Source organism: Melozone crissalis, unplaced genomic scaffold (genome assembly GCF_028551555.1).
Source record: "Melozone crissalis strain CALT ecotype California unplaced genomic scaffold, PUWL_Pcris_2 ptg000046l_1, whole genome shotgun sequence".
NCBI lineage: Eukaryota > Metazoa > Chordata > Aves > Passeriformes > Passerellidae > Melozone > Melozone crissalis.
This window is the reverse complement of record NW_026535824.1, coordinates 12,163,151-12,188,833: the sequence shown is the minus strand read 5'-3', so window position 1 is coordinate 12,188,833 and position 25,683 is coordinate 12,163,151. Positions and strand designations below refer to the sequence as shown.

At 53.2% G+C, this 25,683-nt stretch overlaps 1 pseudogene; it reads left to right on the top strand.

Moving 5' to 3' along the window:
- The first annotated feature begins 9,350 nt into the window (after window positions 1-9,350).
- LOC128943493 (serine/threonine-protein kinase pim-1-like) lies at window positions 9,351-22,313 on the top strand (annotated as a pseudogene).
- The last annotated feature ends 3,370 nt before the right edge of the window (window positions 22,314-25,683 follow it).

Genomic DNA, 25,683 nt, shown 5'->3' with positions numbered 1-25,683 from the left:
CGGGCCATGGCTGCAGTTGTGACCATCTGGGCTCTGCTGAGCCCTGCCCCGCCGCCAGCCCGAGCCCAGCCAGGATCCGCCGGGCCCCAGGAGCAGCCCCGGGCTGGGCCGGCTCAGCCAAGATTCTGCCACCGTTGGGGTTCAGCCGCAAGCCCCAGGCAGGGGGAGGAGAAGACATCGGCCCCGGCCATGCTGCTGCTGAGTTCTGGCCTGGCTGCTGAGATCCTGGCCCTGCCCCAGCGCGGCCCATCCTGACACAGCCCCAGCGCAGCTGCTGCAGAAACCTCCATCATAAAACAGCTCCGGCCACAAGCACCGAGCCCGGCTGGTGTCACAGAACCATCTGCAGGCCCCGGGTGAGATATGAACTCTTTCAGTGCTTCCATCCTCCCTCGAGGGAGAGAAAAGGACAAAGTGCAGATACATACATGAGCAGCACAAAGACATGGAGGTCAGTGAAGTGGAAGCTGAGTCCCAGATAGGAGGGATGAGGAGATGTCTTGATCTTGGAGCTGAAATCCTCTTGTAAAGCAATGGAGAAGGATGTAATTGATACATCAGACTCTCTTTTTCCCTATAAGGCATTGAAAAGCATGGGAAGATGACTTGTTCAGCAAAAACCTCCATGCTAAAGTAAGCAAACCTTGAAGTAGCTATGATCCCATGAGAAATTTGAACAGAGAAAGAGAGACTAGTGATGAGACCCTGTGCCTCATGAAGAGAAGAAGACCTCTGTTTGTAGATATGAAGATGATTTCAGAAATAGATGAAGAGAACCTTTGTTCCTAAGCAGCTCATCTTTAAACTAATACCCCATAAACTAACATGCCCATAAACACAGATGTGGCAAAAGATGTGAAAAAATGGGAGGGACTTCATGATTGCAGATTTTCTGGGAGGCTGATGTTCATGGGAATTGAGAGCCACGAGAAATATGTTTTCTTGTAAAGCTTCCATAGCATGGAAGAGAGACTCCTTTCCCTACGTGAATTGAAGAAAAACTATTCTAGAGGTGGCAAAGTGACTGAAAATTTTAGGTTTTGTCTCTTTCATTGTCAGTAAGAAAGAAAAGCTTGCAGGGAGAGGAGAAGTGTTCCAAAAGTTTTTTTTGCATTCATATTACTCTTTCTTCTAGTTACTGGTAATAAACTTTTCTTTATACCCTTTTAAAGTTTTGAGGCTACTTTGCCTTTCTCCTAATCCTACCTCACAGCAGGAAATAAGTACGTATAATCTAGTGAGTGTACTGGTATATAGCCAACACTGAACCCATCACAATCATTGCTGTATTCTCCAAGAAATCTCAAATTAGTGAACAAAAACCACTACAGACAGCTTCCTGATGAGCTCCATGAGAGCAGAGGGAAATCAAGGCAGAGCCATGGTTTGTCAGGATTTGCTTGATCCTCATGCGCCTCACTGTGCATTTGGAGCTGAGCCCTTGAACCTTAGGGCCTGGGAGGAGATTGCACAAACCTTTCCAGGAGTCAAAGTCAGAAGAAAACCGCAAAGTGTCTCAAGGCATTCATGGCTCCCACTGAGGTCCATCCCCAACACAGGCTCCTCATGGACTCCTTGGAGGACAGAATTGAAGGCCAGAATGGCACAAAAACCTCTCAGAGACTCAGCGTGGAAAGGAAATTCCAAAGTACCTTAAAAACCTTGAGTATCTCAAAGTATTAATGAGCCCCACTGAGTGTCAGTACAAAGCTCCCAAGGGACTTGTTAAAGTAGATAATTGGGGTCATGTTTGCACAAACCTCTCACAGAGTCTGTATCAAAACAGAAACACCAAGTACCTTAAAGGAACTGAAGTACCTTGAAGCATTAATGAGCCCCACTGAGTGTTGTTACTGACAAAGCCTCTCCAGGGACTAATTACAGCAGATAATTGGAGGCCATCATTGCACAAAGCTCTCAGAGACTCCAAGGCAAAAGCCAAACCCAAAGTCCTTTGAAAAACCTGCAATCCCTGCAGGGAGCATGAAGGAGTCCCCATTCCTGAGCAAGGCTCCCCAGGGACTCCTTCCAGCAGATCCTTGAGGCCCCTGGGATGTGGGCTAGGGGGGGATGCTGAGGGCAGGACAAGGGGCTGCCAGTGCCCAGCCTGGCTGGGGCTGCGCCAGGAGGCCCCAAGGCCTCAGGACAAGGTGTCTCCTCCCAGGCCTTGGTGGTACAGACCCTGCTGTGCTCCAGGGCACCAAGACTTGGCTTCTCTTTGTCCCCACCTGTCATCACTGCCTCCAGTTCTCTGCTCTGCCTGGGGTCTGGGGACACTTTTTCAGTCGTGTCCCTCAGTGGGACCCATTACAAGTCCAAGAAACTTTGGAGTTGGATTCTGACTTGGAGTTCTGGAGAGGTTTCTTCAGCTCCTTCTCAGGGACTGATGTTCAGGGCCTGAGCACAAAGCCCCAGAGGCTCATTACAGTCCTAGTCCTGTATCTGTGCTGCTGAGCTGAGCTGGGCTCCTGGTACAGATGCAGCTCCTGGTAACCAAGAAGAGCTTCAAAAGCACATTTCTCCTGATGAGCAGCTCTTCTGCCAGCCCAGCAGGGCTGGGACACTGCCTGCAGCCAGCCCAGGCACAGCACAGAGGCACAGAGAGCTTCAATCAGTCAGGGCTGGGAAGGTGCTGAGAAGTGCCTGGGGCAGAATCACTGCCAGCCCTTGGCACAGGAACCTCTGGCTGCAGGACAATGCAGCTGCAGCTCCTGGAGCCATCTCCTGCTGCTGGACCATTCCAATGCCTATAGACTCTGTGAGTACAACTCTGGGTATTTCTGGTGCAGGGGAGGTGAAATGCTCATGAAGCTCTGATGTACTGAGGGGTTCTGATCAGTCACAGAATATTTCCAAGACAAGGATTTTGATAAAAATGAGGAAAATTCCTAAGACTGTATTCAGTTTCCTACTATTGGAGGATGACGGGGAGGGGGTATAAATATTAAAGGATGATTATGAATTTTGACAAGTACCTGAGAAATCTGAACTGTTACTTTTAGTGATCAATCGGTTCACAGGAGATTCCTAATGTACTTTCAGCCACTCCTCTGCCCATGGACAGCACCAGCATCACCTTTGCATGACCCATCAGGCTCAGTCTGAGCTGTCCTTTCTCCAAGCTGCAAACAGAACCTGCCCCATCCAGTGCCCTGCAAACAGGCAGGGTTCTGTAGGACCAAGGAGAGTGCACTGAGATTTTTTGGGGTCTGTGAGTGCTGGCACAGAGAGATCAGGCACAGGGAAACACCTGCAGCAGGGAAATCTGCAGGAAGCAGAGAGAAGATCAGGGAATGAAAGAAAACAAAACCCAGCAATGCTGTGGCAGGGAGAGTTTAGAGATGCCCACAGGATCCCCTCCAGTGCAGCCTCTCCCTCTGAACAAGCCCCCTCCCTCCTGTGCCCCAGCCCAGCCTTTGCCCTCAGGGCCGGGGCTCCAAGGTGTGCAGCCCCTCCTGTGCCGGCAGAGCTGCAGCAGAGCCGTGGGGCAGCTCTGCAGCCCCGGGCCCAGTTCCCTCCGCAGAGCACAGGGCTGGGAGCATCTGCCCGGCCCTGGGGGCTCTGGCAGGGGGCACCGCTGGCTCAGGGTGACGCTGTCCCCAGTGCCCGGCTCTGGGCAATGCTGTCAGTGCAGCCAGGGAAGGAGCTGCATCTCCCTTCATCCAATACCATCATAAGGACACTTGGAAGTGTCCCTGAGATTTCAGTCCAAGCTGGGAGCTTCAATCCAGGGCGCAAACCTGTCCTGGAGTATCTCTGAGATATAAGATTGGTGGGGAAAGGCAGCGGTGTTGTTACACTGAAAATGCTGCTGGGTTGGTGAAATGAGCAAAGAGAGCCCTTGGCCACAAATGTGGAGCTGGGCTGTGGTGGATCCATCTGCTCTCAGCAGTACCTAAGGCATTTTTGGGAATAAACATGGGAAGTTGATCACCCTCCACCTGCTAAAGTTTAAACCCCTGACAAAATCTGAACAGATCAGAATGAAAGAACACCTCCCCTTAGTCTCCACTCATCACTTTGTCTCAGAGAAATCACTCTATTCTCCCGGGGGGCAGCAAAAATGCTGAGGGCTTATGATATCCAAGAATACCAAGACAGACATGGAGGGAGCTTAAAAAGAAAACTGCAGAACACTTGAACACAAAAGGAGGTCTGTGTCACTTACAGGGGACAGCGTATGGGAAATTGCTTTGATTTTGCTTACGGGTGTCTCCTCTATCTCTACACTGTCTTTTTCTCCATGAACAGGTCCACATGCCAAGGATCAGCAAATGTCCAACAGCAGCTCCATCAGCCACTTCCTCCTGCTGGCATTGGCAGACACGCGGCAGCTGCAGCTCCTGCACTTCTGCCTCTTGCTGGGCATCTCCCTGGCTGCCCTCCTGGGCAACGGCCTCATCATCAGCGCCGTAGCCTGCGGCCACCACCTGCACATGCCCATGTTCTTCTTCCTGCTCAACCTGGCCCTCAGCGACCTGGGCTTCATCTGCACCACTGTCCCCAAAGCCATGCACAATTCCCTCTGGGACACCAGGGACATCTCCTACACAGGATGTGCTGCTCAGCTCTTTTTCTTTCTCTTCTTTATCATAGCAGAGTTTTCCCTCCTGACCATCATGTGCTACGACCGCTACATGTCCATCTGCAAACCTCTGCACTACGGGACCCTCCTGGGCAGCAGAGCTTGTGCCCACATGGCAGCAGCTGCCTGGGCCAGTGCCTTTCTAACTGCTCTCATGCACACGGCCAATACATTTTCCCTGCCCCTGTGCCATGGCAATGCCCTGGGCCAGTTCTTCTGTGAAATCCCCCAGATCCTCAAGCTCTCCTGCTCCAAACCCTACATCAGGGAACTTGGAGTTTCTGTTTTCACTGCCTCCTTAGCTTTTGGTTGTTTTGTGTTCGTTGTTTTCTCCTATGTGCAGATCTTGAGGGCTGTGCTGAGGATCCCCTCTGAGCAGGGACGGCACAAAGCCTTTTCCACCTGTCTCCCTCACCTGGTTGTGGTCTCCCTGTTTATCAGCACTGGTATATTTTCCTATCTAAAGCCCCCCTCCATGTCCTCTCCATCCCTGGATCTGACCCTGTCAGTTCTGTACTCGGTAGTGACTCCAGCCCTGAACCCCCTCATCTACAGCCTGAGGAACCAGGAGCTCAAGGCTGCCGTGTGGAGACTGATGGCTGGATGCATTCAGAAAGACTAAATTAGATGACAGTTTTTGCAAATCACTTGTAATAAAAGTCATCTTAGATAGCTCTTGTTGGTTTTCTTGCTGGTGGTTTTTTTTCCCTTGATTGTAGTTTTTCCATATTTTCCAAAAGAAAAGCCACAGTTCATTCCATTTCACATTTTGTGTATCTCAAGAGTTCCTGTGGCCACAGACTGTGTCAAGGAGGGGCTGCAGTCTTGGTGGCTTTAAAGGAACTAAAGGATCTCCCAGCCAAGTTTTCTGCAGAGATGCCTTCTGTTGCCTTCTCTGGAGGTGCAGCACCAATGTCTGTGTGCAGAGCTGGGGGCAGATCAGTGCTGGCCCAGCAGCTGTGCCCAGCAGCAGCAGCTGCAATTGGTGTTGCCAGTGCTGCTGCCGTGGCCCTGCCCCGCTGCCCTGGTGGCCCTGGTGTTGCTGTAGGGCCTGAGTGCTCTCGGGGCCGGGCACAGCCCTGGGGGTGGCACTGCCGGGGCTGCAGCACGGACAGGCCATGGGCACGGCTGGGGCAGCGCTGACGCCTCAGCCCAGGGCCTGGGGGCTCCAGGCTCCTTGCCCAGGCTCTCTCAAGAACACGCCCAGGCCAATGCTCAGCACAGAAACCCCCGTGAGCAGCCCCAGGCTGGCCGTGGGCAGACTGGGGGCAAACAGCATGGCTGGGGCTCTGCAAGGGCCCTGGGGCAGACGGGAAGGAGCAGCAGAGCAGGGGCTGATCCATCCCCAGTGCGCTGCACAGCTCAGGGCAGCGTCCCAGAGCATCCTCATGGAGCTGCCAATGACATCCCCCCTCTGCAGCCCTGGCCTCTCCCCAGCTCACACAGGTGCCCCATCCTTGCAGGCACAGACACGGCAGCACTGGCTCAGCAGCCCCTGTTTGCATTGCACACAGCAGCGGGAGCACCCCCATGCTGTTGGTGTGGGGACATGAACCTGAGGGAGCACAAATGCCATCAGCCCCATGGGCCAGCAAGGGCTGGGGGACACGGGGGAAACCACTCAGTTTTTTCCTGGCTTCTGCAGTCAGGCAGAGAGTTTGTTCCCATCCGCTGAGAGTTCCCTGTCCCAGTGCAGACGCTGTTGCTCAGAGCCAGGGCTGCCTGGCAGCCACCCCCAAAATGCCTTCAGCATTTCCTTGACTTCACCTTTGCTTTTTTCACTCTTCCTGCCGCAAGTTTCTTCCTGTTGCCCAGCCCTGTCCCCTCCCCTGCAAACAGCCCATCCCTGTTTGCCCTTTCCTCTCTGGCCCCACTCCCCATTGCAGTTCCTGACTTGGCACCATGGGAACGTCCCTTGGGCAGCAGGATCATCCTACAAGTGCTGCAGGAATTGTCTGCAGGCTCCTGCAGTGCCTGGTGCTGCTCCCTTGCCAGAGGCACCCCAGGCCAGGGGGGCACATCTGGGCTGCTGTGTCTGGCTCTGGGGCTCCCTGTTCTGGGCAGTGAGGAGGAGCTGCAGAGGCTCTGCAGGACTGACAGGATGGGCTTTGGGGCTGGCAGGAGAAGCTGAGGGACCTGGGCTGCTGGAGCTTCTGAACAGGAGGCCCAGGGCTCATCCTGCAACTGCTCCAAGGGTGGTTCCAGAGAATCCCAGAATCAGCAAGGGTGGAAAAGACCTTGGAGATCATCAAGTCCAGCCTGTGCCCTGACACTGCCCTGTCTCCCTTGAGCCTCCTCTTCTGCAGGATAAACAACCTCAGCTCTCTCAGCAACTCCTCAAAGCTCTTGTGCTCCAGACCCATCCTCAGCCTTGTTGTCCTTCTCTGGACACGCTCCAGCCCCTCTATGTCCTTCTTAATTGGGGGCTCCAGAACTGAACACAGCACTCAAGGTGCTGCCCAAGCAGTGCTGAGCGCAGGGGAAGAATCCCTGCCCTGCTCCTGCTGGCCACACCATTCCTGAGCCAGGCCAGGAGCCATTGGTCTTCTTGCCCACCTGGGCACACTGCTGGCTCATGTCCAGCCTGCTGTCCATCAGTCCCTGCAGGTCCCTTTCTGCCTGGCTGCTGTCCAGCCCCTCTGGCACCTTGTGGAAGGGAAGGGAAGGGAAGGGAAGGGAAGGGAAGGGAAGGGAAGGGAAGGGTCCAGATCCAATCCTTCCTGAAATGTGGGGTTTGCTGCCACTGCCAGTGCCTTGACCTGAAAATTTCCCTATTCTGGCACAGCCCAAGTGCAGCAATTTGCTGGCACAGAAATCCAAAACCCGGCAACTTCCTGCTACTGGGTCTGGCACCTCCCATGTCTTGTGTTTGCTGCCCCAGTACCCAGATTTGGAAATTTCCTGGTGCCCGCACAGCCCAAGTCCAGTGATTTGCTGGCACAGAAATCTAAAATTTGGAAATTTCAAGGTTCTGACTCCAGCACCATCGAAAGTGTGTTTGCTGAGACCGCCAGTGCACAGATTTGGAAATTTCCCAATGCCTTCACAGCCCAGGTCTAGCAATTTGGTTTTAGCTAGCTTAGGCAGAGAAGTTCCTCGGACTGTGACTTTCCTTTTTCTTGGAACTGTTTAAACCTGCTCTGCACTGAAAACCCAGAGATACACCGGCAGCTCACACCTGTGGCCCCCCGAGCTCTGGGACGCTGCATTCCAGAACCAGAGGGACTTAGAAGAGACCGAGTGAGCCAACTACAACCCACAAAAAGGACTTTCTGAATTTTCCATCTCTTCAGCACTGTCCGAGGTTTTATTTAATATTATTCATTTTTCATGCTTGTGAATACTTTACTTGTTTAATAAACTGGGGTTTTTTTCACTTTTCTCGAGGGAAGTCTTTTCCTGAACTAGTAGGGGGAGGGGCTGCTTGAACTTCCTTTCTAGATGGATTCCTTTTGGAGGTTTCCTCCCAAAATTTGCCCTAAGCCAGCACAAACAGTCACAATGAAAACTTCACCAGTGGCATAATTTCCTGGTGGCAAATCTTGTGACAGAAGCTTGACCTTATTCTCCATGAGAGATTCTTGGGAAGAGCAGACAGGACAAGATTCCTGGAAAACTGAAACAGCTTTCCAGAAGTGAAATGAAAATGGAAGAAACAATCCAAGATGTTTTCCTCTATTTATTTCTATGCTCCCCTTTTCCATGTTGCATCCCAGTAATTCCAGATGTACCTCACCTCTAAGATCAGTGACTTAGGGATTTTTAGGCGTTCTAAAATACCATGAGCCACACACAGTTTTCCTTCTCCTGTTTTTACTGGAAAGCAACACTGGACATGTAAGTGCAGTGCTGGGCTCAGGTAGGAATCCTACCCCAAGGGAAGGTGCCCCGAAAGTGTTTGACCCTCAGCAAGGACAATGCTCAGCAGCAAGCAAGGGGATCGCTGTGCCAGTGCGCAGGAGTCAGGGCTCTGCATCCGGGCTCAAGGCTGCAAAGTTCCCGTGTTTGGGCAGACGGAGGGGCTGTCCCCGGGGCGCGCGGGGCTCGAACGTGGGGCTCGTGGGGCGAGCGGGGAACGGACATGGGGACAAACGGCCCCGGTGCCTCAGTTGCAGCAGCGGCAGCAGCAGCGGCAGCAGCAGCGGCAGCAGCAGCGGCGACAGCAGCAGCAGCAAACAGAGAGTTTTCATTTCTCTTTTTCTTTCTCTTTCTCTCCCTTTCCCGCTGTCGGGCACACTTCTCTCGGGGTCCCTTGCCCGGCGTCCCTCTCCTCTCCCCGCCTCCCTCTCCCCTGCCGGGCCGGGCCATGCCCCCGGCCCGCCCCCGGCCCCGGGCGGGGCTGCCCCGTGCCCGGCCCCGGCCGTCCCGCCGCGGTCTCGCCTCCGCCTGGCTCTGGCCGTACTGGCGGTGGCGCTGCTGGGCGGGCATCAGTGCCTGGTGCGGGGGCGGCATCGCCGCCCTTCGGCTCCGCCTGGCCCGAGCCCGGCTCCGGACCCGACGCAGGGTCCAGTCCCGGCCCCGGCCCCGGCCCCGGCCCCGGCCCCGGCCCCGGCTCCGGCTCCTCCCGGGGCCCGCGGAGGACACAGGCGGCGCGGCCGCTCCCGCCACCTCCGCTGCGGCTTCCCCGGCCCGAGCTCCGCCGCTCGGCAGCGCGGCCTGCAGCCCCAAGCCGCCGCGGCCCGGGGCGGGTGGGGATGCCGGGCCCGGGGCGGGTGAGGGGCGCTCGGGGGTCGTTGCTGGCCCCGAGCCGAGCGCTGACAGCCGCGTCTCGCCCGCAGGTGAGGCGCACGAGGCCCTGCAGGAGCGGTACCGGCTGGGATCGCTGCTGGGGCGCGGCGGCTTCGGCAGCGTCTTCGCGGCCACGCGGCTCTCGGACGGCGCTCCGGTGAGCGGTGGGGCCGGCGGCGGGCGCGGGAGGAGGGGGCGGAGGAGGAGGGAGGAGGAGGAGAAGGTCGGGGCGCGGCGGGACGGGCGGCGAGCTCAGCCCGCTGCTCTCCCTCGCTCGCAGGTGGCCATCAAACGCGTGCCGAGGGATCGCGTCCGGCACTGGGGCGAGCTGGTGAGTGAGCGGGGCCAGCGGCAGCAGCCGGGCCGTGCCAGGCGGCGAGGAGCCGGGGCCCGGCACGGTGGGAGCCGCCGGGAGCCCTGCGGGGAGAGCGGGCGTGGGGCCAGCGCAGGGCGCAGAGCATCCCGGGCTGGCTGAGGGCTCCCAGAGCCCCGGCACGGCCTCGGCCCCACTGACGGCACCGCGCTCCTCCCGCAGCCCGACGGCACCAGCGCCCCGCTGGAGATCGTGCTGCTGGCCAAGGTGTCCCGTGGCTGTGGCGGTGTCATTCAGCTCCTGGAGTGGCTTGAGCTCCCCGACAGCTTCCTGCTGGTGCTGGAGCGTCCGGAGCGGTGCCAGGAACTCTCGGGTTTCCTGGCGGAGCGGGGGTTCCTGCCAGAGGAGGAGGCGCGGGGGCTGTTCCGCCAGGTGCTGGAGGCCGTGCGGCACTGCACCAGCTGCGGGGTCCTGCACCGGGACATCAAGCCCGAGAATGTCCTGCTCGACCTGGCCAGCGGGCAGCTGAAACTGATCGACTTTGGCTGTGGCGCCTTCCTCCAAGACACAGCCTACACCCAGTTTGCAGGTGAGCCCTCGCAGGGGATGCTCCTGGGCATCTTGTGGCCCAGCCTGGGTGCAGCACTGGGGCTTCCCCCTATTGCAGCCGGGATAGGATTGATGCTGGAGCCGAGTTGTTCTGGGTGGGGTGTGAGGGCGGCCAGCTCCCAGCCCTGCTGACAGCCTTCAGCACCCACTGTGGCCTGGGCTGGGGCTGGAGCTGGGGCAGCCAGCCCGACACAAACCCCCATGAGGGTAGCAGAGAGAGGGTCTGACCGCGTGCCCCGGATGGTTTGGTGTGCAGGTGAGGAAGGGCTTGGACTGCTCTGCTGTCCTTGTTCACCTTGGCTTATTAACATTTTAGGGGGCCAAGCAGGTGGGGAGGAGAGTGGGTTTTCTCCACTACTGGGTAGGTTTTTCCTTTGTGTGTCATGGTTGGGCCTTCCTAGAGTCTCTTCTGCCCTCTTCCAGCACCAGTGGCTTCTTTTCCAGCCCCGAGTTTGTGCACAAGTCCCAGGTGCTGGCGAGAGGGCAGCGCTCACCCCGTGTGCCTCTGGGGCAGCCCCCATATGCCCAGGGATGCTGGGGCCAGGCTCTGGGAGCAGCAGCATCCCCCTGCTGATCTCTGTCTGTGTTCCACAGGAACCCTGTCCTATAGCCCACCAGAGTGGATCCAGCACCAACGCTACCACGGCGAGGCAGCCACGATCTGGTCCCTGGGCCTCCTGCTGTGCCACCTGGTCATGGGGAAGCACCCGTTCAGGAGGGGCCAGGAGATCATCCGGGGGCGGATCTTGTTCCCACGATGGCTCTCTCAAGGTGGATCCTCATCTCTGGGCACGGGGGCAGTACCATTGCTGGGAGACAGGAGCAGGCTCATGGGCATCCCGCTCTGGCAGCTGCTGAGGAGGTGGCACATGTCCTGCTCTCCTGCTGTCCTCCAAACTGAACATCCATGGGGAAGTTTAGGCCCAGCTCTGGGCACACCCAGCATGGCCTGGGCATGGGAACAGGGGGGCAACTTCTCCAATTGACCGATGATTTCTGGTTTCTCTCCCCAGACTGCCAGGATATCATTAAGAGGTGTTTGTCCATGCAGCCCTCGGAGAGGCCATCCTTAGAAGATCTTTTCTGTCATCCTTGGGTGAAGGGTGTTCCTCTGCCCTAGAAGATGGGAGAGATCCACGTGCACATTTGGATCCAGGGGCCTGGCAGGTACCAGCTCCACGCATCTCTTGGCAATCAGTGGCAAAGCAAACCAGGCTGGTTTTGTCCTGCCTGTAGCTTTGAGCAGGGGTCAGCATAAGGGAATATGCAGCTCTTGGGCTGGAGCTGAGCTGCAGACCTGGTGTGGCAAGCACTGGTGACCACCATCCCCCTGGTTTTGTTTGTCCTGTTCATGGATGGCTGGGGCCCTGGGCAGAGCCCTGACAGCCTGGTCTGGCCCCAGGGCAGGAGAAGGAGCCTCTGGAGAAGCTGTTCCAGGTGGGGCTGCTGCTGGAGACACCGAGGACAACCTCAAGGATGACAATCTCTTCCTTGGCCTGGCCAGCTGAAGATGATGGACTTGGATTCTGGCACCTTCTTCAAAGCCAGGCTCCAGGCCCAATTTGCAGGTGAATCCACAGGCAGGGGGATGCTCCCTGATCTGGGCATGGCATGGCCTGGCCGGGCACCAAAGGTTCCCCCTTTGCTGGGGCAGATGCAATGAATTCTTCAGTCAGCTGCCCAGCTGCTTTTTGGCTCTGGGCAGCTGCTGAGGGCTGGATGTGCTGTGGCTGGCTGCAGGCTGGGCACATGTGCTGCCCTCCTGCTCTGCTGCCAAAGGCAGCAGGGATGGGCAGCTCTGGGCACAGCCAGCATGGCCTGGGCACCACAGGCCTTGGCACAAGGGCACAGGAGCCCTCAGCTGACGGCCGGTTTCTGCTTTCTCTCCTTGCAGCCAGGCTCTACAGGTGCTGAGGCTGCTCTGGGCTCTGCCAGGGCTCTGCTGGGCTCAGCCCTGGGCCCAGCTGGGCTGGCTCTGCCCTCACATTGCTCTGACAGCTCTGCATCAGACGAGCCCGTTGCGAGCACAGCGCCTGAGCTTTCTGCTTTGGCAGGTGAGTGAGACTCTGCTGCAGGCCCAGAGATTGCACCTGGGGACACACATCCAACTGGCAAGGACCCAGACTCTCCACAGTCCCAGCTGAATGCCTGGATCTGCACAGGGTGTTTTGTGTGTCCCGTTCTTCCTTCTTGATTGGCTGGAATTGTGCAATTGCACTTTCTTCCTTCTCTAGAAGCGCCACAAGTGGGCCAAAGCTGGCAAGTGGGCCGAGCTCCTGAGGCAGTGGAGTCTGGAGCTGGTGGATGGAGAATTGCCCTTCTGCACTGCCAAACCAGAGCAAAAAGCCGTAAGTGGGACTTTGTGTCTTTTAAGAAATCCCTGACAGTTTCAAAAGGAATGTGCAGCTCATTCGCAGGGTGAGAAGGAAGGTCATCTTGTAAAGGATTTGGGCTTTGACAGAGTTTCTATTTCCAGTCCTGCTTGGAGCTGGAGTGGCACAAAGCAATTTCTTCTTGCTTCGAGCACAATTTCAAATACCAATGTTGGAAACAAAGCCCAAAATCTTTTAAGAGGCTTTTGAGGTCACAAAGATGGATCCATGCCATCAACACATTTACAATGGAAATAATTGAGTTCTCTTTTTAAAAAGATCATTTACCTCTTAATGCAAAGAATGTAACTTTGCATTTATGTTTGGTTTTTTTCAATAACTGTATGTAATGTTTTTTCACTAATACTTGGATTTTATTCTTATCTTTTACAAATTTTCAATTATTTTTCCTTTTTCCTTTTTTATCCTTTAAATAGAAAACATGTCCTATCAAAAGAATGTCCTTTGCTCCTGGTTCCTGTGTGGAGCAGCTCCCTTCCTGCTGGCTGAGCTGCTCAGGCAGAGCCCAGCAGCTCCTGGCCCTGCAGGGCTGAGGCTTTTCCCTGTTGCTGGGCACAGACGGATGGAGCAGCACTGCTGAACACGGGCACACAGAGGGACCAGCAGCAGCTGCCTTTGGCCACCTGAGGCTCCAAGGCCCAAACTCTGAGCAGCCAGGGCTGGAAGAGACTGGCAGGATCTGATCCCTGACTCTGGGCAGACAGGGCTGCACAAATGACCCCACAGCAGCAGCAGCAGCAGCAGCAGCAGCAGCAGCAGCAGCAGCAGCCACAGCAGCACATGGAGCTGACTTTGAGCACAGCCCCTGCCCCTCTTCCCTCCCGTGTGCGGCGGTGTCACAGCAGCCTGAGGCACCTGGGAGCCCCCAGTGCCAGCAGGGACTGGAGATGGCAGCCCTGGGCTCCTGGAGGCTGTGCAGGGAACGGAGCTGGGCACTCCCTGTCCATGAGGAGCTTCCAGATGGAAAAGGCGGCTGTGCCCAGGCAGCTCCAAGGGCACAGAAAGGACGCTCTGGAGCACTGGATCTGTGCCAGTGCCACAGTCCTGGCAGCAGCCAGCGAGCCCTGGGGAAACAGAGGGCACAGCAAGAGGGACAGAACCAGGCAAGGGCAGAGACTGGAGAGAGCCAGGCCTGGGAGCAGGAGCAGCTGCTCCATTGCACTCTTGGAGAAAGCTCTTGGCTGGTTCAAAGCGCTGAAAGGCGTGAAGGGCAGAGAGGAGGCCACAGCAAACAATGCTCCTGTTTGCACAGCCTCCCCTCTCCGTGTCCCAGAAGGAATTGCATGGACTGTGTTCTTCTCTCCAACTTGTCTCGTTCAGCATGAGCAACTCAGCACCAGGAGCTGAAGGAGCTGAAGCCTCAGGCCACAGGAGCTGGGCAAGAGGGAACTTTTGGAGCAAAGTAATGCTGCTAAAATAGCCCCAGCTGAATGCAGTGGATAGAATCATGGAATCACAGAATCGTTTCTGTTGGAAAAGCCCTCTGAGCTCATCCAGTGCAGCCGCTCACCCAGCAGTGCCAAGCCCAGCACTAAACCACGTCCCTGAAGTGCCAAGGCCTGGACACCAGCCCCGAGTGAGGCCTGGACAGCAGGCCCTGAGCCAAAGGTGGCCTCTGGATGAACCTTCCAACCAAAGGTTATCTTTGTATTTGCTCCCTAATGAAATATGCATGGTCATTAGCCCTGTAATAGATGTAGCCACTCATTAGTGAGACATGTATTGACCTTTGTATATTTAGAAGCCAGACAAGGCCATGAAATCTGACATCTGGCCTTGTTTGGGGCTGAAGGATCAAAGTCACCTCCCTTGGTTTCTCCTTGAGCCCTGGCCAGGCTTTGGGAGGGACCCAAGAGGAGGATGAAAGCAGATGTTGCCACACTAGCAGTGCTGTCAGTTTGTTCATTCAGCACTGTCAGAGCTGGGCCCTCTCCCAGTGGGGTTGGAGCCTCACCTGGGGCTGGAGGCACCTGCAGGCATTCCCAGTGCCCAGGAGTGGCTCTGCAGCCCTTGGCTGTGACAGCTTCCCCAGCTGCTGTGTGGGTCTGGGGGATGGTAAAGGCTGAGGGTAAATGCTGCTGGATCTTTCTTAATCACTGCAGGTAGTCTTTGGTGGGGATGGTTGGGTGCATTGCTGAGCTGCTCCTTTTGTGATTCTTTGCTGCTCTGAACTGCAGGGAATGACACTGATTCCTTCAGTTGGAGTCTGTGTCTTTGGTGCTGACCCTGCCCACTGGTAAAACAAAACTGGCACAGTCTGGCCAGATCCCAACAAAATGTCACTTGTTCAGTGTAAATGTGAGGAATCAGTGCCATCAGAAATTCCCAGCTGGGAAGCCCTTCCCTGGAGTTCCCTGGCTCTGGAGTGGGCTGAGGTCGGAGCCCCGTGTGAGCAGTGGGGCAGTCGGGTAAAAGAAGCTGCACCCCTGGATGGCTTCAAATGCATCCAGAAATTTCATATGGAAAAGGAAAAGGCCTTGTGGGTTTGGGCTGACAAAGATGAATTTGTTGAGAATACATAGGAAACAGCACCTTCAGAAGGAACAATGATTGTTGGAATGCTCCCACATGGAGCAACAGAAGAAGGTTTTAATCTTGAGCTCAGATGCACTTGTGCAAGTGAAATATCAATATAATAAATAACTATATACATATTTATGGGATAATAAGACCTTTATATTTATAGATTTATGTAGATATGTCTATATCTATATCTATCTATATTTTCATATCAATATGTACATATAAAATAATAATAATGTGAAATAGTGCTGACAATACTAATTTGGTATCTTTGGCTGCTCAGGGATGTAACACTAAATATCCTACAGAACAGGATTGGCCAGGACCCTAATGTCAGTGGTCAACTTTGTGAGATTGTATACAATGGAAAAAGGAGGAAGGGAGGAAATTGGTTATTTTTACAGGGTTTGCTGATACTGTGATGCAGAATGCTTTGTCCCTTCCTGTGAAAAACACAGTGATTTTGTCTGCAGGGTTTTTCATGTACCAGACTATGCACAAGCTGCAGGATTCCTTGAATGGGTGAAGGGGTTGTTAAAAGAGCAGTTGAAAAAATGAGGAGATGGGAACTTTCCCATGGAGAACCCATCTCCCGGATGTGCTCCATGCCCTTCACAATGGCCCACTGGGGAAATAGAAACCCCCTGGCTGTGCACGGCTGCCCCCAATTTGCAAATCCAGCCATGGGCAGTGAGACTTGGGCTGCCTGGGAAATTGTTCTGGCTGTGATGGCCCCTGGCAGGGCCAGCCCAGAGGCTGCAGGGCTGGGCCTTCATGCATTGGAATTCATTAGGATAAATTCAAAGCAAATGAGAGCTATCAATTCTGAAAGAAGAATTCAGATTCCTCCAGGACACTTTGCTTTGGTAACTGCTCCCTTGGAGCTTGGCCTTGCAAAGTGTTCCTGTCATGGCAGGAGGAATTGATGCAGAATATCAAGGAGAAATTACAGTAATTCTGTAAACAATAATGAACAATATAGGATTATTCAACCCCATGACAGGGTAGCACAATTATCGATTTTGCAATTTTAAGAATGATTGTGAAAAAAGGAGATCCAGCTCCAGTCACCACCATTTGTGGAGATAAAGGGTTTGGATCCAGCAGCCCTAATAATGGAGCCAGAGTGTTGGTCCAGAGGCCAAATGGCCCTCCCGAGGCAGCTGAAGGAGCAGCTCCTGGGAAAGACAACTCTGAGTCCTGAAACCTGGGCAGGAACAATGGGAATGTGTCCCTGCAGCCAAGGATTCTGTGTGAGAACAAGTAAATCTGACAGGATATTGTTTTACACATCCTGCCAAACCAGATCTCCCTGTTTGCCCCAAGGGCCCCTTTGGAAAATGCTCTGATCCACGGGGCTCCATGTGAAGGCTGCTGTGACACTGAGGGACTTGCACAGCAATTCCATCCAGGAGCCTGGGTGCCCCTCAGGGACTGGGACCCAGCCCCTTCCAGCCAGAGGGGAAAGGGCCCCCCAAGCCTTGTTAGCCACAGACAGCTTGGTAAAGCTGAACAGCAAAGGGCCTCGGGGCATTATTCTGGAATTAAAAAGGTGCCAGCTCCATGCACAACAGAATTCTTGTTCCTAATTGGAATGAGATTGAGAAAAAAGAACAAAGAATGGTGTCACTGAAGTACTACTGATGTCTGTAAGGTGTACCTTGATAGTCAGCCAGAATCTTTGTCTGCCACAAACACCTCTGGTGTTTCACCAAGGGATTGGTCATCAAAATGTAATGATGGCTTATGATGGATTGCTGAGCTTCTTTTGTAATTCATTGCTAATGATGATGTGCTTTGCTGAGCTTATCCTTTTGTAAATCTCTGCAGCTGTGCATGATATAAATGACATAGTTCCTTAAGTTGGTGTCTGTGTCTTTGGTAGTGACCCTGCCCACTGGTGAAACAGGGCCCCCTCTTGCCTAAGTGTTCCCTGGGAAGGCAAAAGCCCTCCCTCCAAAATTCCCCCCTTCCTCCCTGTTCCCCCCTTTACACCCTGTGCATGATGTGCTCTGGTCTGGGTACCCCGGGGTCAGTTGGGCTCCCCTGTCCTGGCTGTGTCCCCTGCCCAGCTCCCCTGCAGCCCCAGCCCCTCCCCAGCATGGCTGGACAAGGGGCAGGACAGGCCTTGGCTGCGCTGCAGCTCAGCAAGAACAAAACCATATCTGCGTGCTCAGCCCTGTGCTCAGCACCCGGCCCAGCAGTGTCTCAGTGCCAGGGGCTGTGCCCTCAGTCCCTGCCAGGGGTTTCCATGGCAACTGCCAGGCCAGGTGACCCAGGTGTCCCCCCAGTGCTGGTTGCCATGGAAACAGTGCCCAGCCCTGCCCCTTTCTGTCTGGCTGACCTGGCCTTTGGCCCTGGCAGTGCCGTTGGCTGCTGGTTCCTGGTGCCTGAGCGGCCAGCGCGGCACAGGGCAGGTGGCCATGGCACAGCCCCCAGCAAGGGATCCCCTCTGGCTCTGGGCACTGACACCAGCCCTGAGCAAGGGCCGAGGGCAGCTTTCCATGGCCACCAACATCACAACGGCTCCAGGCATTGGCTGCTATGGCACCAAACCAAGGAACGGGTCACCGTGGGCGTTGCCGTGGCACCAACATATGTCACTGAATTGTACCTGGAACAGCCCTGGCACCGCTTTGTCCTGAGGGCTGACATGGCAGATGAGGGCAGCAACAGCTGGTGCTCTGCAAGGGCCCTGGGGGAGATGGGAAGGAGCAGCAGAGCAGGGGCTGATCCATCCCCAGTGCGCTGCACAGCCCAGGGCAGCGTCCCAGAGCATCCTGATGGAGCTGCCAACAACATCCCCCCTCTGCAGCCCTGGCCTCTCCCCCAGCTCACACAGGTGCCCCATCCTTGTAGGCACAGACACGGCAGCACTGGCTCCGCAGCCCCTGTTTGCATTGCACACAGCAGGTGGGAGCACCCCCATGCTGTTGCTGTGGGGACATGAACCTGAGGGGGAGCACAAATGCCATCAGCCCCTGGGGCCAGCAGGGGCTGGGGGACACCAGGGAAACCACTCAGCTTTGTCCTGGCCTCTGCAGTCAGCCAGAAAGTTTGTTCCCATCAGCTGGGAGTTTTCTGTGCCACTGCAGATGCTGTTGGTCAGAGCCAGGGATGCCTGGCAGCCACCCCCAAACTGCCATGAGCATTTCCTTGGCTTCCCCTTTGCTTTCTTTACTCTTCCTGATACAAATGTCTTCCCATTGCCCACCCCTGTTCCCTCCCCTGCAAACAGCTCATCCATGCTTACCCTTTCCTCTCTGGCCCCACTCCCCATTGCAGTTCCTGACTTGGCCCCATGGGTGTTGTTATTATATTTCTAGAGTCCCATACTGTTTCTAAAGTCCCATATTTCTCTAGTCCCATACCTCCTCTCCTCGGCGTTTTCCTATAGCTAAAGACCTACACAGCACAGACTCCTCCTTCTGCAGGTTTTTCCTTCTTAGTCAGGGCACCCACAAGGCTCTCCCTGACTGGCCAACCCACCCCCTTTTATCCCAGTTATCTTCACTAGCCACAGCTGCAGCCCAATGAAGGACATCACAGCTGCAGCCCATCGAGAACAACTGGGACTTACCTGGGCAAGGCCTATAAACAGATATTCAAGTACAATACAGATATTTTACTAGGACTCAAAAGCCACCTATACTATACATGGGAACGTCCCTTGGGCAGCAGGATCATCCTGCAAGTGCTGCAGGAATTGTCTGCAGGCTCCTGCAGTGCCTGGTGCTGCTCCCTTGCAGAGGCACCCCAGGCCAGGGGGGCACATCTGGGCTGCTGTGTCTGGCTCTGGGGTTCCCTGTTCTGGGCAATGAGGAGGAGCTGCAGAGGCTCTGCAGGACTGACAGGATGGGCTTTGGGGCTGGCAGGAGAAGCTGAGGGACCTGGGCTGCTGGAGCTTCTGAACAGGAGGCCCAGGGCTCCTCCTGCAACTGCTCCAAGGGTGGTTTCAGAGAATCCCAGAATCAGCAAGGCTGGAACAGGCCATGGAGATCATCAAGTCCACCCTGTGCCCTGACACCACCTTGTCTCCCCTGAGCCTCCTCTTCTCCAGGGTAAACAACCCCAGCTCCCTCAGCCACTACTCACAGACCTTGTGCTCCAGACCCCTCCCCAGCCTTGTTGCCCTTCTCTGGACACGCTCCAGCCCCTCCATGTCCTTCCTAAATTGGGGGCACCAGAACTGCAAACAGCACTTGAGGTGCTGCCCAAGCAGTGCTGAGCACAGGGGAAGAATCCCTGCCCTGCTCCTGCTGGCCACACCATTCCTGAGCCAGGCCAGGAGCCATTGGCCTTCTTGCCCACCTGGGCACACTGCTGGCTCATGTCCAGCCTGCTGTCCATCACCCCTGCAGGTCCCTTTCTGCCTGGCTGCTGTGCAGCCACTCTGTCCCCAGCCTATAGAGCTGCAGGAGTTGTTGTGTCCAACATGCAGGACCCGGCACTTGGACTTGTTCAACCTCACCTTGTTGGGTTTGGGCCTTGGATCCAGCCTGTCCGGGTCCCTGTGCAGAGCCCCCCTGCCCTCCAGCAGATCCACACTCACACCCACCTTGGTGTCATCTGCAAATTTGCTGATGCTGGACTCAGTCCCCTCATGCAGATCATCAATGCAGACATTGAAATCCATGCTGGCTGGCTCTGACCCCTCGGCCATCCTGTGGGTGCTCTGTGATGGCACTCAAGGTGATCTGTTCCAACACCTTGCCGGGCACCCAGGTCAGGCTGACAGGCCTGGAGTTCCCCAGATCCTCCTTCCAGCCCTTCTTGGCGATGGGCTCACATTGGCACCTCCAGTCCTCTGGGACCTCCCTGCTGAGCCAGCACTGATGGTAAATGATGGAGAGCAGATTGGGGAGCTCATCCACCAGCTCCCTCATCCCCCTGGGAAGGATCCCATCTGGTCCTAGAGACACCTGTGAGCATCTGAGTGGCTCAGCAGGTCTCCAGCTGCTTCCTCCTCGATTCCAGGGGGGCTGTTCTGCTCTCTGTCCCCATCTACCAGGCCAGGAGAACACTTGTTCTGGTTGGAAACTGTCTTATTTTTTAAATTACTGTTACTTTTGAAAGCAAAGAAAGGTTAAGTACCTCAGTCTTTTCCTCATCTTTGGTAACCATATCCCCCACAATAAGAAATGGAGGTTGTCCTCAACCCTTCTTTTGCCATGAATGCATTTATAAGATATATTTTGTTATCCTTCAAAGAAGTGGCCTGATTAAGTCCTAATTAATCTTTCACCTCTCTAATTTTCTTTCTAAATGACCTAGCGATATTCTTAAAAATTTCCTGAGTTTCCTGCCTGTCCTGTGTTGGCTACATGATGATTGTATCATGTAATTTGTATAATGTAATTTGCTTCCTGCCCAGCCAGGCCCGTCCTTTCTCATGCTAACTCAGTTTTGGGCACAGAGGTAAAGGCTGTTGCTGCTCCTTTGAAATTTCTATCTTGAAGGGTGTCCATCCTTCCTGGAATCCTTTGTTTTTAAGGGCTGTTTCCCTTTAAAAAATCAGTACCTGATTCAGTACTCTCCAAATCTGCATCCTGAATAGGCTGAAGTCTGCTCTTAAAAATCCAATGCAGAAGATTTGATGATGCCCCTCCTTTCACAGAATATATAAAACCTCAATAATTTCATGGTCATTGTGCCCCAAACAGCCTCTGACCACCACATCTCCCACCAGCCCTTCTCTGTTTGTGACCAGCAGGAGACAGAGCTTTCCTTGGCAGTGGGAATTGCAGGAAACCTCCCCAAAGTGAAGCTTGGAGAGTTCAGGCTGGATCTGAGGAGAAAGCAAAGTCCCTCGCAGGGCAGAATGTTGGTGCTGGAGGTGTGGCAGCGTGAGGCTGGGCCATGGCCGGGCTCTGTATGCCAGGAGCCCGCAGCGCTGGGTGCAGGGAGCCCAGGGAGGGCACAGCAACGCTGGGTGAGAAATGCTGGGGCACAGCGAGATGGGCGAGTGCAGCCAGCCAGGGCAGAGGAGCAGCACGCCCAGGGGGCGCAGCCTGCAGGACAGATGGCCAAGGGCTGGGCAGGGCTGGCAGGGTCACAGGCACCCAGGCCTTTGTGCCCTGGGCTCGGGCAGCGCCTCTGGAGGCCCCACAGGAGGAACTTTCCTGGCAGGGGCTGCACTTTGCTTCTCCCTCGGCCTCCCTGGGGAGGCTGGCAGGGGCTGCAGGTTTATGACATTTGTCCTTGCTGCCCCTCACATCCCCCTGGCCCACAAACAGCCCCAAGGCAGCTGTGAGGGACAGGCCCTGCTGGCCCAGGCTGGGCTCAGGGCTTGGCCTTTCTGCTTCCCCCAGCCCGCCCAGGCCTTGCTCAGCACTGCAGTTCCCTGCTCAGAGCCTTTGGCTCCCTGCAATCCTTGCCTCAAGGATCTGCTCTCACCAGGCCCTGGGCAGCCTTTGGCACTCCCTGCCCTCACTGGGGCCCAGTGCTGCTCCAAGGGACTTGGAGTTTTGCTGCTGACTCCTTGAGCAGCTTCTTCATCCTTCTCTGAGCGCCTGAGGCTCCTGGACCCAGCCCCAAATCCAGTGTGGGGCTGATTAAAATACAGAAAACCCTCAGGAGCTCTTTGTCACCCTTCCATTGTCTTTGAGTCTCCAGGGCTTGTGCAGTGACTGGAGTCAGTTTGGAGTTGTCTTCAGGAGGGAGATTCCAGAGTGAACATCATGATTTTTGGTTTTTATTCACGAGTATTTTTTTGTTTTCCAGTTATGAGAAGAGGGGATAGAAGCATTCCCCCAAGAGATCTTTATGCTGAATGACTCCTTAGGAGGTCTGGGCACAGAGAAGAATGAGCCCATTGCAGGCTGAGCCTCTTTGGACAAACTGCTCTTCACCCCCAGCCTCACCATGTCTGACATCACCCACCTGGGACTGACATTCCAAAACATATAAAAATTTAAGCAGTTTTCCTTAAAAATATAAATTATTAATAAAAAAATAATAAACATATTATTCTAATTAATATAATATCCTGCACTTTTTAATAATTTTTTAAATCTATACATTTTTAGCAACCAAGTAAATAATTTATCTCTCTGATTGTCTGACCTGGATCTTTTCCCTTTCCTGACACCATCAGGTCATCAACATACTGCAGAATCTGCACTTCATCTTCAGGGACAAATTGTTCCAACAAATTCTCTAAAGCTTGTTCAAAGAGGTTGGGGGAATCCGTGAACCCTTGTGGCAATCAGGTCCACCTTAGCTGTTGTCTCCTTTTTGTACTCGGGTCCTCCCATTCAAAGGCAAAACAATCTCTACATTCCCTTGCTAGAGGATACGCCCAGAAAGCGTCCTTCAAATCTATAACACTATAAATCTATAATCAGGTCAGACAAACTAGTATTAAGCTTTTGAATTTTCTAGGGGAGAAAGGATTAAAAGTTTCCCAAGAAAAACTACAATTTGTGGAATCAAAAGTAACATACCTGGGGCACATAATAGGAGGGGAGTATAAGAAGTTAAGCCATGACAGAATTTCAGACATTTTAGCTCTCCCGGCCCCAAAAACAAAAAGAGATGTGAAAAAACTCCTGGGCCTGTTTGGATATTGCAAGTTATGGTTAGATCAATACACACAGAGTGTAAAATTTTTATACAATATATTAGTAGCTCCAGATCCCCTGATTTGGACAGCTGAAGATGACCGACAGTTGGAGAACCTAAAAGGCAAATTGCCTTCTGCCCCGGTCCTAAGCTTACCAGACCTCAGGAAGGGCTTTGACCTGTTTGCGAGTGCGGAAGGGGGTATAGCCTATGGTGTACTAACTCAAGAGTGGGGAGGTTGCAGAAAACCCATGGCTTACATCTCCAAATTGTTAGATCCAGTGGCTAGAGGCTGGCCAGTGTGTACACAAGCAGTAGCAGCAACTGCAATCCTGATAGAGGAGACTCAAAAATGGACCTTACAAGGAAAAGTTGAAGTACATACTCCTCACAACCTTAAGGCGGTACCGAGACAGAAGGCTCAGCAGTGGCTAACTGATGCCAGAATATTAAAGTATGAGATAATACTAATGAACACAGAGGACTTAGAATTTATGACTTCCAATGCCCTCAATCCAGCACAATTCCTAATGGGAGAGCCTATAGAGAATTTAGAACATGATTGCCTTGAATTGGTTAACCTCCAAACAAAAGTAAGAGAAGATTTAGAAGATCAGCCTCTAGCAACTGGAAGAATCTTATTCATAGATGGCTCTTTGAGGGTAGTAGATGGAAAAAGGGCTTCAAGTTATGCTATTACAGATGGAGAAACATTGCAAATTGATGAAAAAGGGAAACTACCCCCAAATTGGTCAGCTCAAAGCTGTGAAATATATGCCCTGAAGAGGGGACTGGACTTACTGGAGGGGGACCGGGGAACCATTTATACACACTCCCAATATGCATATGGGATAGTTCACACAGTTGGGAAATATGGGAGGAATGTGGATATTTAAGTTCAAAAGGAAAAAGCTTAGCCCATGAGAGCTTAGAGCAGTGTTAGAAGCTCTACAGAAACCTACAGAAATAGCAGTGGTCCATATAAAGGGGCATCAAAGAAGAGACAGTCTTGAAGTTAGAGGAAACCAACTGGCTGATCAGATAGCAAAAGAAGCAGCTTTAGAACCAGGGGATCCAGTAAAAAATGTTAAAGCAGGAACAACACCTGAAGAAGGAGAAAGAAGAGAAGAACCTGTATTTAGTGAAAAAGAATTGGAGGCTATAAAATATTTAAAGTTACTCCAAGGGCAACGAGGGGAATGGTTAACGTCAGATGGACGGGTGTTTTTGAATAAAGCACTGGCTCGGACAGTGCTAACAGAATTAGATAAATTAACTAATTGGGGAGTTCAAGGACTATGTGATCATTTCTTAAGAAATAACCTATGCATAGGTGTATATGGCCTAGCCAAAGCAATTACAAGAGGGTGTGTCATTTGTCAAAAAGGGAACCAGAAAGTCATGAGAAAAGTAGCACCTGGAGGGAGAGAATTAGCTTTAAGACTTTTCCAAAGCATACAGATAGATTTCACAGAGATGGCCCCAGTGCAAGGATGCAAATATTTACTGGTTATAGTAGATCATCTCACCCATTGGGTAGAAGCCTTCCCAACCAGAAGGGAAACAACTCAAGTTGTAGCAAAAGTAATCCTAGACAACATTATCCCCAGATATGGAATGGTGAACACAATAGACTCAGACCGAGGTCCACATTTTGTGTCCCAAACATTGCAAAATATAATTGGAGCTTTAGGAATAAAATGGAAATTACATACTCCGTGGCACCCCCAGAGTTCTGGGAGGGTAGAGCGGATGAACAAAACTCTCAAAAATGTATTATTTAAATTGATTGAAGAAATAAAAATGAATTGGCGAAAGTGTTTGCCCCTAGCGCTTTTGCGCATCAGAACAAGACCTCGGTCTGACATAAGAATTTCACCTTATGAAATGATGTTTGGACTGCCATTCTTGTTAACACCCCATAGCACAGGAGACTATCTGGAAGGGGAAGAGGCTACCAGAAAGTATTTAGAGATAATTGGAAGAACTCTGGAAGGACTTAGAAAAGGAGGATACCTCCCCCAAACTTCCCCTCTTGACACGAAAGTTGAAGACATAACTTAGCCCAGGAGACTGGGTTTTGATAAAATTGTGGAATACAGGACCATTAATGCCTAAATTTGAAGGCCCCTTTCAGGTACTCCTCATCACTAATTCGGCTGTGCGGACCAGACAAAAAGGTTGGACTCACATTACAAGAATAAAAGGGCCAGTCTCATCCCCAGGTATAGGACCAGATCTGACATCAGCTTCTCTCTCTGGCATTGGACCAGATTCTGCATCACTCTCATCTCCGGGCACTGGACAGGATTCAACCACATCACAAGTTAATTCATCCGAGTATACTGCGATAAAAAGACCAAAAGATTTAAAGTTGACTCTCAGAAGGAGGAGTCAAAAAGACTGAACTGTATAGGAAAATAATTGGTATTAGAGCCCTAACATAGCTTAAAATGTTTCTAGACAGTTCTGTGTGTAAAATAAGTTTGTAAAAAGTTTAAGACTGTAAATAAGTAATTCTAGTTAAGTTCCCCAATTTGGCTCTAAAGACTCCAGGTTAATCCCCTACAGAGCACTCCACTAAGAGAAACCAAAATTGGTAGAGAAAAGACCAAGAGAAGTTTAACCAGAGAAGCGGGTAGAAGAGACTCTAAAGAGCTTGGAAGCTTCTTCTCAGTAAAATTCCCCAAGAGGCAAGGCCGGGTGGGCAGGCTCTGCAAGATGACCCATACAGGACTCTTGGGAAGGGTAGTAATGATGACTCTGATTGCTGGTGGTGCTCTGGGGAGCCCAGGAGAGCCGGGCAGTGAGTGCTACCAACCCCTCTATGAGGAGGAAGAAGTGAGCTCCTTGTCTGGAGTCCTCATCAATTCTAACCCTACTTGCGTTAACCTCTCCCAATTGGTCCTTTATCAGAAAAATAAGACAATGCATTAGATGGCCCAGAATACTGCCACTTTTAGGCAGCC